Raw genomic sequence first — 22580 nt, 5'->3', positions numbered from 1 at the left:
TTTATAGGTCAAATCGAGACAAAGAAATACGTTAATTAAGTTTAAGATTCTAGTGAAAAGAGCCTGTTACTATTTACCCCTGTTACAACATGCCCCTCGCTCCCCTACCTGTGTGTACAGCGATCTGGAGCACCTCCTCTGAAAATTTCGCTGTATGATGGTACAGCACACATTGTGTGATTTCCATGAGCAAGAAAAAGAACGGAAATGATGTTTATGTTGATATCTATTCCAGATTTCTGTACAGATTCCGGAACTCTCAGAACCGAGATGATGCAAAATTTTTTTGATGTAACCTTGTGTTAAAATTTTAGACCAACCTATAAAGAATTTCGAAGATATATAATTTTGTACAAACGAACGTTTACGTTTATATTTATATTGACAAAAAATAATTTTTGCTGGGGCTCAGCTGCGTTAGACCCGTCTACGCGAAATCTGAACAAAGATTTCTTCGCCTCGCATAAAGACGTGTGAGTACTAGAACCCGGGAATTTCTGAACGATCCAGCAAGAAATGCCTTCTGCTGGAAAACGCTCGCTCACTCTCCGAACGTTCCAGAGAACCACCAATGCGTAAAGAATACGACAGTGGTGTTCCTTACAAGTTGTGTTTATCCATGATCGATCTGTAGTCGGAGTTTTCCGCGCTCGCGTTACGAGCGCTAAACCACTGGGATGACCTTCGGGAAGGCCCCAGCGGCGGTGCCCGGTCACACGCCATGTCAGCGCTACGCGCGCTGCTCCGCCGCTGGCTTACCTTCTTTCTTCTCGACTGGCGGGTCGCACGGCCTGTTCCACATAACAATATGGGCGACTGGTGGGGTACCCCTTGACGTCACGGTCCGCGCCTTCTGCCGGAATTATTAGTTACCTTCTGTTTATGGATTGTAGGGTTGTAGGGTTCGTGCTAGGTTTATAACATGGATCACATATGAAAGTAAGTCCGAATATGCCCTGAATTAAATCCAATACCCTCTGGAATGCAATATTTAGCCACTTGAATCAAACTACACAGCGAAACGTAATTAAAGAATCATTTTTTTTGAAACCTCGTTACTGTTTCCCATTGCGACATATCAAATTGGAAATTCAGCTCAAAGGTGGCTACGACCTTCGTCTCTATTGGTGCAGAAGCGTGGCGCTCTGTGACGTCATCCTCTCCGTGGGCGATGCTTCAGACACCAAGTTGTCGACACATGCAAAAAAAAAAAAGAAAAAAAAAAGAGCCGGAACTAAGAAATTCGTGTGAGGTGGGCTAATAATGTCGCATTGGCTCCAGATTTCACCCCAATCACCCCAATGCTACACAACGCCACTGTGGACGTGTGTCACGATGGGAAGGTCATCGCACACCCACCTCTTTTGACGCCTCCGCGAAGGATGTTAGGACCGCCACGCCCAGAATTGAAGTCACACGGTTTTCTTATGTTTGGCCAAGGAAACCATTTTACACACACCGCTGCTCAGAACCGACACGAGAAAGCCTCATGAGGTGGGGTGAAGTGTGTCCATGAAACGACACCTGCCCTTGAGGCTTTGATTCCCAAACATTTTGCGGGCGAAAACGACACTTCACATTGTGATGAGAAAGAGGATGACGTTCTTGACAATCTTTGAGGCTGCTGACGCCCCAAGTGCTCTCTAAAAGGATCGTGGGGCCGAAACCTCACTGAAAGTGAGCGCACAACTTCGGAAACCAGCTTGACCGCAATTTTTGCTCTGGTGTGTAGTGTTGTACTTAAAGAGACCGTTGTAAACCATTCGAAATTGAAACTCGATCTGAAACAGCAGTGGGTGCTTGTGCCTTTTGCGCCCTCCAGTGGCTAGATTATGGAGGGGGTGCGACATTGTCATACACGTCAATAAAACTGCAAGGTGTCTCTGTAAGACCTCCCCAGTTCTGAAATACTGTCAGTGCCACCAGCCCACGATTGTTGAGCGCATAAAAAATGTACCTGCAGAATCAAAGACCATGAGAGGGGACTGGCTGTCTGTTAATACGCATACCAGAAATCAAAGGTGACAAGTGGTTGCCTACCTGTAGGCGCACTCGACTCTCGTCATGGGCTTTCTCTGCGCAGGTACATTTTGAATTCCTCAACGAACGTAGGCTGATGATTCTGAGTGTTGCCGGACGGAAGAGTCCTAGAGCAGTGGTCCCCAACCTTTCTTAGACCATTATCCCTGAGTGGAATCAGACATCTAATACTTCTCCGTCTTCCTCCCTCTCCATCCTGCTATCTGTTACTGCCTCTACCCCCTCCCCCACAAAATTACCAATTTTAGCACGTAACTAAACTGTAGAATGAAAGACTTTCCTTAGAACACTTTTTACTTTTAAAATAATGAAAGATGAATAATATTTAATTTAGGTGTGTGTGTGTGTGTGTGTGTGTGTGTGTGTGTGTGTGTGTATGCGTGTGCGTGTGTGCGGTGGGTAGGAGTGGGGGGTGGTGGTGGTGGTGGTGGAGGCGATGCTAGAATGAATGATGAAGGAACACGTGGTGCAACGCGGTGCTACCCACAACTTTTCTCGGAATAAGAAAGCTAACTATCCACAGTGAGGGTAGACACTTGCTACCAAACACCTTCCCCTGCATTACTCCTCTCCATTTCTACACTTGCTTGACCGCACACTGCAACCCCATTTAAAATCAACCAAGTTAAAATGTGTGCACTATAGCTACTGTTCGTAAATCACTTTATTGCTGCGCTACTTCTGAACTGGCAGAAATTGAAAGAATTCAGGCTGTTAATGCTTTGTGTCTATCTACAGCCACTAATCGTAATAGTTATAGAAATAATAATAATAGTAAAAGTAGTAATACTATGTACAGTACTGTAGTATCACTTATGTAGTTACTGCTGTGTCGTGCTGTCAATTAATTCCTTATCTGTTTCGAAGCGATTGATGAAGCAATTTATGGACTCACTTTTATCATTAATGGTGTGCGGCACAAAACACAACAAAAGTTAGTGGGTGGATTATGTGAGGAACGTGTAACCTCCACGGCATTAATGCTGCTAACTAGAAAAAGTGATTATCGACAAATTTTATAATTAATATTAGAGACTTATTATTTTTGTTAGTCACTAGTCTTCAGACTGGTTTGATGCGGCCCGCCACTATTTCGTCTCCTGTGCCAACCTCTTCATCTTAAAGTCGCACTTGCAGCCTACGTCCTCAATTAATTCATGGATGCGTTCCAGTCTCTGTCTTCCTCTACAGTTTTTCCCCTCTACAATTCCTTACAGTACAATGGAAGTAATTCCCTGATGTTTTAACAGATGTCTTATAATCCAGCTTCATCTTCTTGTCAGTATTTGCCACATTTCCCTTTCCTCTCCGATTCTGCGCAGAACCTCGTCATTTCATATCTTATCAGTCCACTTAATTTTCAACATTCGACTGCAACACCACATTTAAAACGTTTTGAGTCTCTTCTGTTCCGCTTTCTCCACGATCCATGTTTCACTACCACACAATGCTGTGCTGCAAACGTACGTTATCACTAATTTTTTCCTCAAATTAAGGCCTATGTTTGATACTAGTAGACTTCTGTTGGTCGAGAAGCTCTTTTCGTCAATGCTAACCTGCTTTGATGTGCTCCTTGCTCCGTTCGTAACTGGTTATTTTGCTACACAGATAGCAGAATTCGTTAACTTCATCTACTTCGTGACCATCAATCCTGACGTTAAGTTTCTCGCTGTTCTCATTTCTGTTACTTCTCATTACTTCCGTTTTTTCGATTTACTCTCAGTCCATATTCTGTACTCATTAACCTGTTTATTCCATTCAGCAGATCACGTAATTCCTTTTCAGTTTCACTTTCATCAGTGACTCGTATCATTGATATTCTTTCACCTTGAATTTTAATTCCGCTCTTGAACCTTTCCTTTATTTACATCATTGCTGCTTCCATGTACAGATTGCAAAGTAGGGGGGAAAGACTACATTCCTGTCTTAAGCCCTTTTTAATCCGAGCACTTCGTTCTTGGTCGTCCAGTCATATTATCCCATTTGCCTCTTGCACACATTGTATATTACCCTTCTCTTCCTAGAGCTTACCCACATTTTTCTCAGAAGTTAGAATATATTACATCATTTTACATTGTCGGATGCTTTTTCCAGGTCGACAAATCCTATGAACGTGTCTTGATTTTTCTTGTCCTGCTTCCATTATCAACCGCAACGTCAGAATTGCCTCTTTGGTGCCTTTACCTTTCCTAAACCCAAACTAATCGTCATCGTGCACATCCTCAATTTTCTTTTCCATTCTTTTGTATATTATTCTTGTCAGCAACTTGGATGCATGAATTGTTAAGCTTATTGTGTCAAAAATCTCACGTTGTCAGCTCTTTCGCTCTTCGGAATTGTGTGAATGGTACTTTCCCGAAAGTTAGATGATATATTGCCAGACGCATACAGTCTACACACCAAAGAACTGTGACACGCCCTAACAACAGGGACTTAGATGCATTGAAAATAGCGCATTGAGAATGGCTGGCTACTAGCCGAAATCTGGATTTGCATAATAAAATCTAAAAAGGACGACTGTTTGCTAAACTAAGTAATTTGTAAGTCGCATACAGTCGCTGAATGCACCCACTGTCCGAATGGAAGGTAACCTGACATCAGCAATTATTTAACTCCGTTCCCCCTAATCAGCCGATGCTGCTAGATATTCTCACTATTATGTGCATGAGGACGTGCAGATTGGGTAATGCGGATGGATGTCTTGCCCCAATCTGCTCTACAGATGAGCTCCTTCTCTCTGCCACCCGGGAGCCATGTGCTACCAGAGTTGAAGCCCGCCGCGTGAGGGAAAAACTGCTATTGGAAAAAAATCTGTCAGGATACTGCACCGAGAAGCAATGCTACGGGAATGAATGCCATAATGCCACTCAAGTCATTAGAACGCACCTATCCTGAGCTCGCTTTGCTCAGAGTTTCCTACAGGAAAAGAACTCTCACCAATGAGCACAAACTCCGTTAGGCCAATAATTTAATTTGAACATAATGAAGCGGGAGAAGGGAGAGCTGGAGTGTAAACTGTCAGGGATAATTTTATTTGCCATCAATTTTTACTGATAATTTCTTTAAAGCACAAATATTTTTTATCAAAGAAACATCAGTAGTGAAAAAAAAATAAAAAGACTCATGAAAATTTTAAGAAAGGACTATTAAGCTGATGGCTATCGGCTGAAAAATAAGGCACTGAAATGCCGATAACAATTATGCAAGGAATGACATTTAAGAAAAAAATACTTTAAAAGACAACTTCAGCTAAATACACAATTACCAACGTTATCAGAGAAGGTGACTTACTGTGTATGTTATGTTGTGCAAGACATAAATACAGAAAACTCAATTACCCGTGATTTTTAAAAAGAAACGTACCAGAGATACCAGATACCTTGGCAAAATTCTAAGGTACAAGAAGGTGCACGTAAAATGCCATAGCTAAGTAAGGATGAATAGCAATTATTTCCTTTTTTCAACTCCAAGAACGTGCAGAAGCCAGTGGCCATAAATCGCTTTTCCCTAGTTACACACAATCCAAAAACTTGAGTCAGATACACTCCTGGAAATTGAAATAAGAACACCGTGAATTCATTGTCCCAGGAAGGGGAAACTTTATTGATACATTCCTGGGGTCAGATACATCACATGATCACACTGACAGAACCACAGGCACATAGACACAGGCAACAGAGCATGCACAATGTCGGCACTAGTACAGTGTATATCCACCTTTCGCAGCAATGCAGGCTGCTATTCTCCCATGGAGACGATCGTAGAGATGCTGGATGTAGTCCTGTGGAACGGCTTGCCATGCCATTTCCACCTGGCGCCTCAGTTGGACCAGCGTTCGTGCTGGACGTGCAGACCGCGTGAGACGACGCTTCATCCAGTCCCAAACATGCTCAATGGGGGACAGATCCGGAGACCTTGCTGGCCAGGGTAGTTCACTTACACCTTCTAGAGCACGTTGGGTGGCACGGGATGCATGCGGACGTGCATTGTCCTGTTGGAACAGCAAGTTCCCTTGCCGGTCTAGGAATGGTAGAACGATGGGTTCGATGACGGTTTGGATGTACTGTGCACTATTCAGTGTACCCTCGACGATCACCAGTGGTGTACGGCCAGTGTAGGAGATCGCTCCCCACATCATGATGCCGGGTATTGGCCCTGTGTGCCTCGGTCGTATGCAGTCCTGATTGTGGCGCTCACCTGCACGGCGCCAAACACGCATACGACCATCATTGGCACCAAGGCAGAAGCGACTCTCATCGCTGAAGACGACACGTCTCCATTCGTCCATCCATTCACACCTGTCGCGACACCACTGGAGGCGGGCTGCACGATGTTGGGGCGTGAGCGGAAGACGGCCTAACGGTGTGCGGGACCATAGCCCAGCTTCATGGAGACGGTTGCGAATGGTCCTCGCCGATACCCCAGGAGCAACAGTGTCCCTAATTTGCTGGGAAGTGGCGGTGCGGTCCCCTACGGCACTGCGTAGCATCCTACGGTCTTGGCGTGCATCCGTGCGTCGCTGCGGTCCGGTCCCAGGTCGACGGGCACGTGCACCTTCCGCCGACCACTGGCGACAACATCGATGTACTGTGGAGACCTCACGCCCCACGTGTTGAGCAATTCGGCGGTATGTCCACCCGGCCTCCCGCATGCCCACTATACGCCCTCGCTCAAAGTCCGTCAACTGCACATACAGTTCACGTCCACGCTATCGCGGCATGCTACCAGTGTTAAAGACTGCGATGGAGCTCCGTATGCCACGGCAAACTGGCTGACACTGACGGCGGCGGTGCACAAATGCTGCGCAGCTAGCGCCATTCGACGGCCAACACCGCGGTTCCTGGTGTGTCCGCTGTGCCGTGCGTGTGATCATTGCTTGTACAGCCCTCTCGCAGTGTCCGGAGCAAGTATGGTGGGTCTGACACACCGGTGTCAATGTGTTCTTTTTTCCATTTCCAGGAGTGTACATCGTTCCCATCCAATAGCCTTTCACGTGTTTATTCGCTCTGGTAACATCAAATTTACTGCGACTTCCATGAACAGCCAGCGAGACCCTCAAAACAAGAGTAGTTATAAAGTCAGGCAACAGTGACCAGTACTAAAACATATAAAACTCACAGTTAAGCACATCTTAAACACTTTGAAATCGAAAAATATCCAGGCAAGCATATATATCTAGCTAGTACACGAAACTCCTGAGTCAATCAAGCACCCGGAGAATATCTGGCAACACTTTTAACTTGGTACTGAAAATATTGGCACTATCAGAATAGCCCAATTGCAGTTTCTTCCTTCGCGAACTTATCATTTCGATATACAAGCTTGGTTGACTATTATTCCGTTGACAGCGGCTATGGATGTCCCTTATAGCGAACCATTTTAAATCTGCAGCACTAACCAACTCTTACAACACAGAAAATGTAAAGTTCACAAATTGCTCAGCAAGCAGTTTTCCTCAGAGGAGCCCGTACCACATTTATAACATACGCAGACCAACTCTAACAAAACTGGGCCGTCTTCCTGCTCAGAAACCATTCCACGTAACGAGCTCAGCTTGAATATCAACACAAACGTGACTCCAAGGCCGACACGTGACCTCGTATACGGTCAACGCCCAAGTAGTGTTCCGGTGTTGTAACTAAGCAGCAGGCATAGGGAAAACTGGTTATACTCGCTGCAAGCCCAGACTTCATTTTGCATACTGGCAGAGCCGCTTAAACCGCTTTCAGTGCGAATGCCCCCTATCGGCAGGCCACACCTTCACTAAGCAAAGATAGGGGAGCACTATGGCCATCGAATATTGCATTCGCACAGATCAGTCAAATTCTCCCAGTGACTGGTTTGATGCGGCCCGCCATAAATTCTTCTCCTTTCCCAGCATCTTCATCTCAGAGCAGCACTTGAACACTAAGTCCTCAACTATTTTCTGGATGTATTCCAATCTCGATCTTCCTCTACAGTTTTTATCCTTTACAGCTCCCTCTAGTACGATCAAAGTTATTCCCTGACGTCTTGACAGGTGTCCTATCATCCTGTCCCTTCTTCTTGTCAGTGTTTTTCACATATTCCGTTTCTCTCCGATTCTGCACAGAACCTACTCATTCCTTACCGTATCAGTCTCCCCAATTTTTAACATTTGTCTGTAGCACCTAGTACCATCTCAAATGCTTCAATTCTCTTCTGTTCCGTTTTTCCCACAGTTCATGTTTCATTACCATACAATGATCTGCTCCAGACGTATTTCTCAGAAACTTCTTCCTCAAATTAAGGCCTGTGTTTGAAACTAGTAGACTTCTCTTAGCCATTAATGCCCTTGTTGCCAGTGCTATTCTGCTTTTGATGTCCTCTTTGCTCCACCCGTCATTGGTTATTTTGATACCTAGATAGTAGAATGCTTTAACCGCATCTACTTCGTGACTATCAATCCTGATGATAAGTTTCTCGCTTTTCCTATTTCTGCTACTTCTCATTACTTTCGCCTTTCTTCGATTTACTCGATATACATGTTCTGTACCCATCAGACTGTTCGTTTCATTCAGCAGATCATGTAACTGTTCTTCACTTTCACTGAGGATAGCAACGTCATCAGCGAATGACCTTGAATTTTAATTCCACTCTGGAATCTTTGTTTTATTTCCATCATTGCTTCTTCGATGTACAGATCGAACAGTATGGGCGGAAGACTGCATCCCAGTGTTATACCCTTTTTAATCCGAGCACTTCGTTCTTGCTCTTCAAAAAAATGGTTCAAATGGCTCCAAGCACTATGGGACTTAACTGCTGTGGTCATCAGTCCCCTAGAACTTAGAACTACTTAAACCTAACTAACCTAAGGACACCACACACATTCATGCCCGAGGCTGGATTCGAACCTGCAACCGTAGTGGTCGCGCGGCTCCAGACTGTAGCGCCTAGAGCCACTCCGGCTGGCCTCTTGCTCTTCTACTCTTATTATTCACTCTGCGCTCCAGTACATAGTGTATATTACCCGTCTCTTCCTGTAGCTTATCCTTATTTTTCTCAGAATTTCGAACATCTTGCATCACTTGTGTCGAAAGCTTTTCCAAGTCGACAAATTATATGGAAGTGTCTACATTTTTCTCTAGTCTGGCTCCCTTGTTTTTTTTTTTAATTTTTTTATTTTTTTGGGCTAGGGCCTCCCGTCGGGTGGACGTTCGCCAGGTGCAAGTCTTTCGATTTGACGCCACTTCGGCGACTTGTGCGTCGATGGGGATGAAATGATGATGACTAGGACAACACAACAACCACTCCCTGAGAGGAGAAAATCTCCGACCCAGCCGGGAATCGAACCCGAGCCCTTAGGATTCATATTTTGTCGCGCTGACTACTCAGCTACAGCGGGCGGACGCTTCCATTATGAATCACAACGTCCGAATTGTCTCTCTGGTGGCTTTTTCTTTCTTTCACTGTGAACTGCCTAAAATTGTCTTGCAGTTTTTCGTTCTAGGAGAATCACAAGGAGGGGAGCCTATGTGAGAGCGTTGTGTCTTTAACTACCAGTCCGCAATCTCCTCAAAAAATTTTGTTAAGTGGTCAGTACTTCAATTTCTTAGCTGTCTCTTTCAGAACACCCAAGCTGTAACCTTGGGATGGAAAACTTTTCTCTGCCTGTATGGAAAGCACTCTGCCAGAAGGGACGTACTGTAAGACATACATTACGTGGAAGACGTGTCTCCACAGGCTATCTCATTTAGTGTATTCGCCGGGACCACATGCCGTTCTTCGTTTTTCAAATGTCTCAGCAGTCGATCACTGTTTCTCTCAACTCGGCACTTGCAGGTCAATACATGTCCAGCGTTGCTGATATATGAGCGGCCAGGAGCGTCTCCGCCTTCAGTCAGTGTGCCCAGCTTCCAAGGGTGTGCCAGTCACTGACCCTCACTGTCTGTTAGTACTGATCATGGCTTCAGTTTATAAGCGAATATTCTACATACATGCATCAATTTCCATTTACACATAGAAAGGAGATGAATAAAGATGGCTTGATGTACACGATCACTGTCGTAATTATCGTCATTTGAATAAACAATAGTGAGTTGATCGGAGTACACTTGACTTTAATGAGTGTAAGGTATGAGTTGCGTACAGGGTGCAGTGGTTATAAGTGGAGATATTTCAATAGGTGACTGAGTACGGTGTACCGAACAACATTACATCACTATTTGCTGACTAGCAACTACAGCTATTACAAGTCGAATGTTTCACAAGCTGCGACATTGTTGCGAATAAAACAGTGACCCGTATATAGAATAAGTTTCCTTTAATTTACGACTATGGTCACAAACGTTTTGTTAACAGATTACCGGTTTCGATCTATAATGACCATCATCAGATCTGCAGCAAAAAATGGGAAAAAACATAAATACACTCGCAGAACATCTACAGCTTAAAAACAATAAATAGACCATAATGGAAAGTACTACTGACATATATATGCGTCTGTGCACTTTAAGTATGAAGAGGCATACCTGTTTTATAAAAACAAAGTCCTAATGTACTGCTGCCATAGTGCCATCGTTAAGCGCTAACAGAGGGCGCTGACTATGTTTTCTTTCATTGTGGCTTCTTCAGAGATCTGTTTTATAGTTTTTTTAATATTATCCCGTGCACTCAAAGGTGTTTATTACTTATGTCGTTATCTAAAATATTGGCACTTGAGCATATGCCAACTACTGCCTCTTAGCTCTTCCTCTTCTCAACAATCTGACTATTGTCGTGTTCTATTTCATCGCTTTTTATTACTGTATTGTCTTTTATACGTTATAAGCTCATTACAGACTTCACCTATTGTATACCCCTTTATTTTACACTGTTCAATTAATCATTTAAAACTAGTGTATGCCAACATTAGCGACATATGATGAACTTACAACACAAACATCTTGCGGCTACTGTACGTCAGCTTGTTTTGAACAGTAGTGCTACTGACAACATGACTCGTGCACATGATTTTATTTATATATATTTGACGATGCTGGTGCTGATTTTGCATTTAACATTTGGCGAAGCCACTATGGCTGCAGTACATTAGGACTTTGTTTTTATAAAACAGGTACGCCTCTGCATACTTAAAGTGCACAAACGCATATATATGTCAGTAGTACTTTTCATTATGGTCTATTCATTGTTTTTAAGCTGTAGACAATCTGCGAGTGTATTTATGTTTTTCTCCAATTCTTTTGCTGCAGATCTGATGATTGTCACTATAGACCGAAACCGGTAATCTGTTAACAAAAAGCCGGCCGGAGTGGCCGTGCGGTTCTAGGCGCTACAGTCTGGAGACGAGCGACTGCTACGGTCGCAGGTTCGAATCCTGCCTCGGGCATGGATGTGTGTGATGTCTTTAGGTTAGTTAGGTTTAATTAGTTCTAAGTTCTAGGCGACTGATGACCTTAGAAGTTAAGTCCCATAGTGCTCAGAGCCATTTGAACCATTTTGTTAACAAAAAGTTTGTGACCATAGACGTAAATGAAAGGAAACTTAGTCGTACGTTTGCTAGTGAAATACAGGTTGTTCGGGTTATAAGTGTACATATTTCTACTGATGATTGAAGGAAGTTACTGAACAACATTACATCAGTTTTTATATTTGTAGACTAAAATTGTAGCTATTACGAGTAGTCTATTTTTAGGTTGGTTAGTACCTCCAAGTATACGTGGCACAAGCACTGTTCTTTTCCTCAGGCAGTAGGTCAGGTGTTGAAATGTGATTGATGGACGTCAGACAATTAGTCTAAACTGATAGGTGTGGTCTAATTTGCTGTACAGTTAGGACCATGCAGAAAACATCACTTAGTAAGTTATTTGATGAATAAAATGTAAATGTCGTGTGACTAGGGCCTCCCGTCGGGTAGACCATTCGTCTTTCGAGTTGACGCCACTTCGGCGACTTACGCGTCGAGAGGATGAAATGATGATGATTAGGACAACACAACACCAAGTCCCTGTGCGGAGAAAATTTCAGACCCATCCGGGAATCGAACCCGAGCCCATAAGATTGACATTCTGTCGCGCTGACCACTTTTTTATTTATTTATTTATTTTCAATAAAGATCACTCAGTTAAAAGGAACATGTAGACCATTTCATGGTATAGTATGTGCATTACATATTAAGTGGTGAGAGAAGCGTGAGGTTCATTATCAGCTGTCAAATGTGCACACCGACTGCACCTGGCACATCCCAACTGCGTGGGGGGTTGAGGAAGACTGCCTGAAGATAGTTGGCAAAGGTTTTCCGATAATGTGACCATCTATGAACCTCATTGTGGGCTTGCTGCAAGAAATACCAAAAGTAAAGTCGCGACTTGGCAGCATCGCCATAGAGGTACGCGATCGTCCAACCTTTGACCCAGATGATCGACTGTGATTTAGTCGCCGGAAAGTTGCCACTCTCCGGATGTAAGAAAGAAGCAGGTGTAATACGTTGCGGGGTCACACGGAGGTAGCAAGCCATCATCTGTCTTCCTAGGAGTCAGACGTCCTCCACCGCGATACAAGTTAAGCGGTGATGGTCGTCATCCACTTTGCGACATTTCGGGCATAGTGGAGCCGTTGGTTGGTGTTGAACTTGCCACAGGCGACAGAGAACCACAGTGCCCGAACGAAGGTAGGAAGGAATTTTTGGTGCACATGTCTCCAAATCTTCGGCCAATGCAACCTGTGGTGTTTGAGTTCAATGACACTACGACTTATCCCTCGTAGCAGCCAAAGATAAAAATACTTCGCGCATGGCGGTCTCGTGAGCCTCGTGAGCGGAAGCTCGTCTCTGATATAACTAAGTTCCACGATAAATGTTAATACATGCGCAAAATGTGGCGTAATGTTGCCCACCGCCACCGGAGGTGTGAGGGACGCTGGGACCAGGAGATCCAGTAGGCGGGATGTAAGGGAATCGCGCCCGCTACGCCATTGCTTGTACATCGTGGCTAGAAGGAGCGCCGTCGCTCGGCAGTGAACATTCGTAAGTCCGAGTCCCCCCTTGTCCGTAGGGAGCGTGAGCGTTGCGTATCGCACCTTGAGGGGCGATCCAGTCATCACAGAATAGCCTGGTGCTGATTGAAGTCGAGGTCCGAGCGTGAGTGGTAGGGGTAGGATCTGCGAAATATACACCATTCGAGAAACCACATAAGTGTTCAGATACTCGACTCGCTGCAAAGGATCAAGGCGCCGTAGGATATGTTGTCGGACCATGGTACTTGTTGTCTGTAAAATACGTCGGTAGTTAAATGCCGCAGTATGTTTTACAGATGAGGTAAAGTCTATGCCGAGATAGCGGAATCGTTGCACATAAGGAAACGGACTGATTTCTTCCGGCGTAAGGCCCCTTCCAACCGGCATTGCCGCCGATTTGTTCATGTTCACTGCACTACCCGCCGTCACACTGTGGTCCAACAACTGTTCAAGGATCGTCTTCACCTCTTCCTCAGAACGAACGAGCAGCAGGAGGTCGTTCGCATAGGCACGACATTTGAAGGTGTAGCTCCGTAGTTCCATCCCATAAAGAGAATTTGTTAGCCTCCCAATTAATGGCTCCAACGCTGTCGCGAACAGCAGCATCGAAAGAGGGCAGCCCTGGCGAATGGATCGTCGAATTTGGATGGGCCCTGCTATACGCCCATTAACCTGTACCAAGGATTGTGCGCCCCCATAAATCATTCTAATGAGACCAGTAAAACGGTCTGGAAATCCCATTTGTGCCAGTACAGCGTACAGATAGTTGTGGCGCACCTTATCAAAAACACTGTCAGAATCAACAGCCACCATCGCCGCTTTAAGCCGGCACTCCTCCGCCAGCGCTATCACATCACGGCATTCGCCAGTAGCTGTTTGCACATTCACCGATCCACCCGGTGTCGTCTGTTCTGGAGAGAGAACGCTACGAATTAACATACGACATCGGGACGCTAGCACCCGTGCAAAGATCTTATAGTCGGCATTAAGCAGGGTGATGGGGCGATAATGTGTGACCGTAATTCCTGACTTCGGTTTATGTACTGGCACCAAGAGGCCTTCCATAAAAGCTGGTGGAATAGGCACATCGGACTTTAACATCTCGTTGTACATTTCTGTCCATCGCGATGCCATTTCGTTGTGAAATTCTCGATAAAATTCAGCAGGAAGCCCATCAATGCCTGGGGTCCGATTCAACGCACCTTGTGCGATCGCATCAAGTACCTCCTCACAGCTAATGGCTTCCAGTAAGGTTTCCGCGGCTTTCAACTTCAATGTACTGGAGACGTACTTGGCTATACGGTCGAGGTCATCGACTGGGGCTGCTCCTTCCCGATAGATGTGTTGGTAAGGGTCGACGAATGCAGAGATAATGTCCGCTTGACGCGACAGTCTTCGGTGTTCGCTAATTCCCGTACCAAAACGCGTCGTCGGTGCTTTCGTTCATTCACGACGTGGTGCATGGAAGGAATCTCGTGCCTTATCGTATCGTGACATCTGGCGCGCGCACCATGGTTCCCTGAAGATGTTTCCGAGCTAAAGCCACTAGTTTAGCTTTTATCCTTTTGCGTTCGATCCAGATGTCCTGTCCCGGCGGACCATCATCCAGGTCGCGCAGTGCTGCAAAATAAAAGTCGGTCGTACGGCGGCGCCATTCTGCCATCTCCCTGCTATATGAGATGAACGTACGGCGAAGCGCCGGTTTAGCACAAGTCAGCCACCTATCAAGCATCATCGCATACCTTCCAATCCTTCGCTCGCACATCGTCCATGTCTCAAGGATCCGTAGACGGTATTCAGGATCATGTAGATGTTGAAAGTTTAGTTTCCACGGGACCTTACTGTTCCACACCTCTCTACGGGGAAGAAGCACCGTACAGATGTAAGCGCTGTGATCGGAAAATGCCAATGGCCAGCATTCCGCGTCCTGGGCATCTTTTGCATGAGCCCGTGAGATATAAATGCGATCTAATCTGCTCGCCGAATGACTTGTCACATAGGTGTATCGCGGTGCATCTCCATGTCGTAATTCTCACGTGTCACTAAGTACAAGGTCGTTGACAACGATTCGCAACTCCTGGCTGATGTTTGCTTACGGCCATTGGTCTTTCTGGCTGAGAACACAGTTGAAATCTCCACCAATTACTACACATTCATAACGTCCATGGAATAGTGGGGCAATGTCTTCTGCATAAAATCGCGCCATTTCCCACCGCCCATTATTTCCCGACGGTGCATAAAGATTGATGATGCGTGTCCCAAACGTCATGAAAGCCATTCCCCTGGCCGACGGAAGATAACACACGTTCTCCACCGGGAAGTCATCTCGCACGAATACTGCCACTCCACTCCCGTTGTGATCTCCATGTGACGAATACGATTGGTAGCCTGCGATGTATGAGAGTGCAGCTGTGTTCACTTCCTGCAGCAAAGCAAAATCCATATCAGATGCCCAAATCGTTTCCTTCAGTAGGTGTATTTTGGCCGGTGAACGCACGTCATTTATATTTAATGTCGCAATACGGTTCGCATGGCGTTGAATCCCACTATGTCGAGGCGCAACAACATCTCCCTGCATCGGCGCTGGGGGCTGAGTTAGAAGACGTTCTCTCGCCCCTCTCTCTTCAGCTTCAGCAATTATTAGGCCGTCTTCGTGAGTGCCGCTGCCTCTGTTTGACGTCCGGGGCCTCCTCAATATCCTCATACCACATCTTTTCAGGCAGTGATATATTCGTGTCCATAGCCACAGCATCTGCGTCTGGAGAGCCAACTGGCTGTGATTCCTCTTCAGCATCACTACGTCCCGGTACCGTCAATGTGACAGACCGCTGCGGGTCTGATCGAACAGTTCCCATTGCCTCATCCTGTTTCGTAGAGGCTGTTGTGTCGTCTTGGTCCACAGGCACATCGTCGTCGGGGCAAGGGGAGTCATCCCGTGGAGATGTCGTGCGACGCCTCCGTTTCCTCCTTTTCGGGGAACGTTGTTTGCATGATCTTCCTTTCGTGTCCTCAGATTGTAGGGAATCACGGCTGTCCGACAGAAAAGTATCCGTAGGAACTGGAAGTGTTTCGAGTCCCATCGTTGTACTTGGCGGGAGTTCGGTCGAAACTGATGTTGTCGTCACAGGGTGCGTTCCAGACGGCGCAGCATCCGTAGTGGCTGGAATTGCTTCGTGTACTATCGGTGTGCTTGGTGGGAGTTCGGTCACATCTGATGTTGTCGCCATAGATTGTATGCTCGATGGAGCAGCATCCTCTGTCATCCCGACGTCTGCTACAAGGTTTCGGAGAGTGCCATCTTGATCTTCCACCGGGTCCTTTCGGTCATCAGCGGACGCAGTGAGGGCTTTGTCATAGGTGATCGGTAGTACTGTCATCGCCGGCGACGACTCCCGCACATCTGAAGGCAGTTGCGTAATCTGCCGTTGCATACAGCTCGACCTGAGGTGTCCCTCCTGGCCACATCCAGAACATGTACGTGGTTGACCATCGTAAATCACCACCGCCCGACAACCACCAATTGTCAGATAGGACGGTACATGCTTCTGAATATCAATAGTGATCTGTCGCACTCCGTTAAGAACGGGGTACGTGGCGAATTGTGTCCAGCGTTCTGCCGTGTGACCATGTACCGTGCCGTATGGCTTAAAAGCCTCGATAACTTCATCAGCTGGGAGCTCAAATGGCAGCTCAAAAACACGTATTGTCCGTACACTCAGACCAGCATGTTCTACAGTTAGCGTGCCGACATTCCCGTCACTATGGCAAAATCGGAGACCTGCTTTTGTCGTCTGTAGAATTCTATCACACGCCGCGTCATTTACCATCTTAACATACACCGTGGGACTAATGATGGACAGGTGAATTCCGACAATATCGGTTGGCGGTATCTTTACTTACTCTCGAATGAATCGTTCCACTGCTAAAGCCTTTGGTCGTTCGTAGTCTTTGCAGAAATTGAATCGTAATGTAGTTTTCCTGTACCTGTTCGCCATGATCGTTGTTAGTAGCCCGCGCGCAGACTAAGTCCACAAGTAAACAAATACTCGCACACGCCGCACAGGCGGAAGTAACGGACCTCCGCGCCGCACGGCCGCTAGCGCCGAACTGACCACTCAGCTACCGGGGGCGGACAGTTATTTGATGTGTTTGTGGGAAGACTGCTATGAATCGACCGTGTACTGCACCCGAGAGTGAGGAAGCTTCAGTTGGCTTATCTTGAGTCAGTGCGTTGTCAAGGTTGATAGTACATGCTCGACTGACCTGAAAGCACCGACAGTGCCATGCAATTTCTTTAGTCATCACTGCACTTGTTTGGGTAACCTATTTTGATAGCACTTCGCGCAAACGTGACGTCATTTTGACGTCAGGTGCTCTGTCGAAGATCGTTCAGTTCATAACATGAGTGACAAAGAAGACGTTCAAAACAATAACCTCAAGTAGGGAGAACTGGAGGGTGTGCTTTTCTTTGCTGCAGGATACGTGAACCTCGAACTTACGACGTATAGAAATATGTAAAGATCTGGATTCATGTGCACTGGGCTGTGGACAAGGGAAAAATTAAACTGTTGGCAAGTATTAACCTCGAAACTTACTGAAAAGGATGTATCCATTGTGGACGACGAACTTCGACTGTCATTTCAATTGGCGTTTATCTGGTAATAAATATCCAACCAGTATCTTTTTTACGATTTATTCGATCATGAACATGTTTTCATATCACTACAGGCGTATCATCAACTGGAGGTGTTACAAGAACATTATGTTTTGGACCAAGTTTAACTAGATGCAGTGCTTGTGCCGCTGGCTGAAGTGTCGGAAATTTAGTAATCGGTGACGAAACATTTACGAACCCGGAAGTTTTTCATGTTTTAGGTACTTACAGTGCACTGCCCTGTGGTATCCATATCTGATTGTTTCTTATAACGTACATTGTTAAGATGTGTATAGAAATAAACACAGTATTTAGAACCAAGTGTAGCTGAATGCTATATCATATTGGTAGTTGAAGATGAATTTTTATTGGAAACTTTTTTGTTTGGCAAAGAAATGTCCTAAATAAACTAGCTCGTAAATTTTTTGCGTTATAGATGGCTGACACCAAGTTACGATTTAATTGTTTTACAAATGAGTCATTTTTTATGCTTTTTAATCTGAGTGGTAGTTAGTTTTACCGGATAATCAACATGCTTTGAATGTTTATTCGCACTTGCGTGTTTCTTGTTTAATTTTTAAGTTATTGAAAATGGCAGTTCATTCCTGGGAGAGAGAAAGAGAGAGAGAGAGAGAGAGAGAGAGAACTTTTATATTTACATAAAATAGAATATTAAGAATATTACATAACATACGTCTAGTAAGATAGTCCTAGGAAGTTTTAGAAGCGTGTAGGTGAAAAGTAAAATCTTCAGACAAGACAGGACGCGGGCCTACTATAAAGCTGCAAGATACGCCTTAACCCTTATAACCACTACAACGTGATGAACAAGCGAAAGCTTGCATTTGTACTAACGCTTAGATATCATGAGGGCTTTAACGAATAGTAGAAAGAATTACGTTTTTCTATACATCTTCAATGTGGCATTGCCTTGAAACTGCATATTTTCGTGACGTGCAAGTTACGATATAAAATTACGGAATCCAATACGGTGTTTCCCAACCACCCAGCGGCGGATGTTAACGAAAGTCGATAGCAGTTCCTCCAGTATTCGATAAGTGCGTCGTGTTTGCACGAGGTTTGGTGAACTCTAGATTACCCTACTTGTTTAGTGAACATCCTGCATGTTTCCGATAGCGACTAAGTGGAATAATATCATGGTTGAATAGCAGACACACTGAAGTTACAATGGGCACATACTAAGGTACCAAAAATCACAATATCTGTACCTATATTTTTGTGTTCGGTTCTACTTTCATCTAGTAGTCTTTACATACCTGTATGGTGGGCTCATTTTTGAGTAGGAGTACCGCCGGAAACAGAAGTAGTTGAAATGTTGTGGATGCGTAATAAAGCTATAGAGTGCTGTTGGATGTTTTGAAGAGAGTTATTAAAGGAATCTTTCTTAATATATAAACCGCAGAGGTCGGTACGTTGGACTAACACCCAGACACTTCAGCTTAAGGCCGCTTGTTCAAACTAATAAGTGGCACGTGGTTAGCATATCGTGCAACAGGATGATTTAGTCCGACAGCATTCCTGGACGTTTTGACTTTATGGCGCGTTGCATTTTCTGCAAAATGCCTTCAATTGCGCTACTTATTGATTGTGATTCTAGACTCGAGGAATGTGACGAACAGCGGGACCCTGCAGCCGAAGAAGAAGGTCATCATAACCTTCTACGAAACGAGAACTGTATGTAGTAAAAGGGGCTTTGCAGTTTGGGGAACAGCTTTGGATTTCTTTGGCGGAGTATGTCTGCACTGTTAGCTTTGCAGTTTGCGCTCTGACTGTCGAAATATGGTTGCACGGAATCAGGCTGTTGTAGAACAACGCCCACACTCACGCTTCAACATCCTCCGTACAGCCCGGATCTTCCAGCCTGTGATTTTCACATATTTGGCCACCTGAAGAAACAAATGCGTGGACTTCAGTTTCAGTTGAACAGGGAAAAGTGGATGCGCTTATGGAGTCGTCAGCCGCCGACCGCTTTCTACGATACAGGAACTGATCGTCTGATCTTCCAATGCGATAAATTTCTTAATGTGTATGGTTATTACTTTTGAATGGAACCATTACATGATCCCCTTGTGGTGGGTGTTACGTTTTCCCTCATGCAATCAAAAACGAAGCTGGTGACCCACCTTATCCCACACGCCCGCAGCCTTTGTCTTTTATTTCCTCTTTCGCCTGAATAAGGCCGGTAAAAGGAAAAGAAACCATGTACATTAACTGCCGTTACATTTGAAGCCATTGTATTGGATTAGTTTCAGGGAATGCGAGCATGCGGTAGAGATTCTGATATTCTCGCCATGAGTCAGGCAGATTTTTGGAATTATTTTGAAATCATTGAAAGTTGCAACTTCTCTAGGTGAGTTAGACACTGAATAATTTGCTTTCTCCTAGCTGGCTATGGCGTCTAATTTGTTCACTAGTTTACAAACGTAATACACTTTCTTGGTGCTTAAGAGCCAGTGTGCTCACCTTTTACTCAGTCTTAGGTGCCACAATTTATCTATTACTCCACAAGCGAGTTGTCAGCGTGGCTGGCTCCAGGCTGGAGATTTATATTCTGTGTGTAACCTGTCTTTCTCTCTCTCTCTCTCTCTCTCTCTCTCTCTCTCTCTCTCTCACACACACACACACACACACACACACACACGCAGACACTCACACACAAGCATCCAGACACGATGTACTATTACAGATTCAGTAATTCATACGTGGAGAAGAAGGAATTGTCAGCAAATACGATTTCAGTTTGTGTTTTAGATAACCACCGAACGCGCGCATGATCCGTCGGGAGCATAGTCACGGTTGTAAATTCTTTGCTACACAGATAAAAACGTCACAGGTCACTCACAGTTCTATTTTAAAAGCGGTTGCGCCCATCATAGGTGGGCATCGTCCGACCTGCAAAAATTACAGTATTTAGCATCACATTGTATGTTTAGACTCGCTGTATGGGTGCAACCAAAGGCCAATAAATGAAAGAATAAGAAAAAAATCAGATAAAGTTAATCACTAAAAGTCAACTTACGACATACTGACTTACAACTGCTGCAGTGGCGCCAACACGATAACTGGTTACATTACCATTCGGTATCACAGTAAAACGCGAACTGGTTAAATCCTGTCTGTGCGTCAAGGTGTGCCCAATAAAATCCGACTTTAATCTTCCGCCTAAGAAAACATTTCTCTATGCATTCACTTTCGGGGCCTTTATACATAAGGGCAGCGAATCGTTTATTTAAGTCGTCACATCCTGTGAGACTGTTCGTTTAATGTTTCTCTTTACTATGCAGTACAACTGGGTCATAACAAATGTTACATGACGCTTACGCGTAAAGGCCCTAAAGTTGCCAGATAGCCCTAAATGGCTCTGAGCACTGTGGGACTTGGCACCTGACTTCATCAGTCCCCTAGACTTAGAACTACTTAAACCTAACTAACCTAAGGACATCACACACATCCATGCCCGAGGCAGGATTCGAATCTGCCACCGTAGCGGTCGCGGTTGCCAGACTGAAGTGCCTAGAACCGCTCGGCCACACCGGCCGGCTATGACGCCCTATTCACTGAACTATGCGTCGTACAATGATATAATTTTGCAGGTAAATTCAGTAGCATATGTGAATACTGGCTGCAAAATGTGTTGTGAATGCAGTAAGTAGTAAAGAAATAATAAATAAAAAACCTCATGCCTGTTGTGGCAGTTTTATTGCATGAACAATGAAAAGGTAGTAAGAGAGAAATTTTTCGTTGTATCGTTTATGGGAGATGTCAGCGAGAAAAAGTTTTACAAAAGATTGAAATTACTTGTAAAATTTGTTGCAAGTGTTCTCAGTCTAAGATATCAGATGGATAAAGTCTGCATATTTGGGCGTCATGGGCTACAGCTCTTTCACGCGTAACTCCACTCCTTTGATAGGTCGGTGATTCTTAACGTAATAGCGCTTCTTTGCAAACGGTAAACGATATGTGTACCAAGTTTGGTTTAAATCGTTGAAGTAGTTTAGGAGGAGACGAGGAAACAAATATGTACATGGATAACGGCATTGCCAGATTTCGTCTTACACTGATACGCACCAATTAAACGTCATCATCTTTCTCTTCCAATGAAAGCACAAAAAGCGCAGTGAGGTTCCCAGACATCTCGCCTCGCGTAGTTCTTAGAAGCGACAGCATTGCTTGTCTGTTGCTGCGTCCCGCTGCGCGCCGCCTGCAGGTGACAGCGTTGCCGTCTGACTTCCACGAGTGTGGTCGGTCGGTGTCGCCATCTCCGGAATGGCACCTTAAGAGGAAACCCTGGGCGCACGACAGGTTCCGCTATGTCAGACTACTTAAGAAGCACCAGCCAATCCCAGGGCAGCCATCCACCCTCTCCGTCTATCTTCACTATTACTTTTTTATATTTTCCTTGTAGCACACTAAATTCTGTTTTCTTTTTCCAGTCAGGTCTGTATATCGTCAGCTGCATTTCTCTCTTCTAAACGTTAGTTCTGATTATTGCTGTGTGACTAATTAAACACTGTTCTACAAATTTTCACTTCTTATTTTTTTAAATAGAAACGGCAGTAGCCGTGATTTATAGATTATTCTCCTAGTTCTGGGCTACAGGTAAATACGATATTTACATTTGATATTCACTCTCGTGAGCTACATGCGAAGGAAGTGTGCGAAGGGTTGACTTACGTAGCAACACTGTTTTACACCATGTTTCATGTGCGCACCATCCAGTCATGTGGGCGCTGGCGAACGTAGAAACCAGACGCAATTTTAATTGTCATTTGTCACGGCTGAGTGCTGTTGTGCTGCCTTAATTCACTTGTTACTGGATCGTGTGTATTGGCCGATGGCAGTCAGTGTAAGGTGAAGTGTTGAAATTCGAGAACTGTGTTATTGTGCACGTGTA

The sequence above is a fragment of the Schistocerca serialis genome, chromosome 8, assembly GCF_023864345.2.
Source record: "Schistocerca serialis cubense isolate TAMUIC-IGC-003099 chromosome 8, iqSchSeri2.2, whole genome shotgun sequence".
NCBI lineage: Eukaryota > Metazoa > Arthropoda > Insecta > Orthoptera > Acrididae > Schistocerca > Schistocerca serialis.
Note: the sequence above shows the minus strand (reverse complement) of the source record.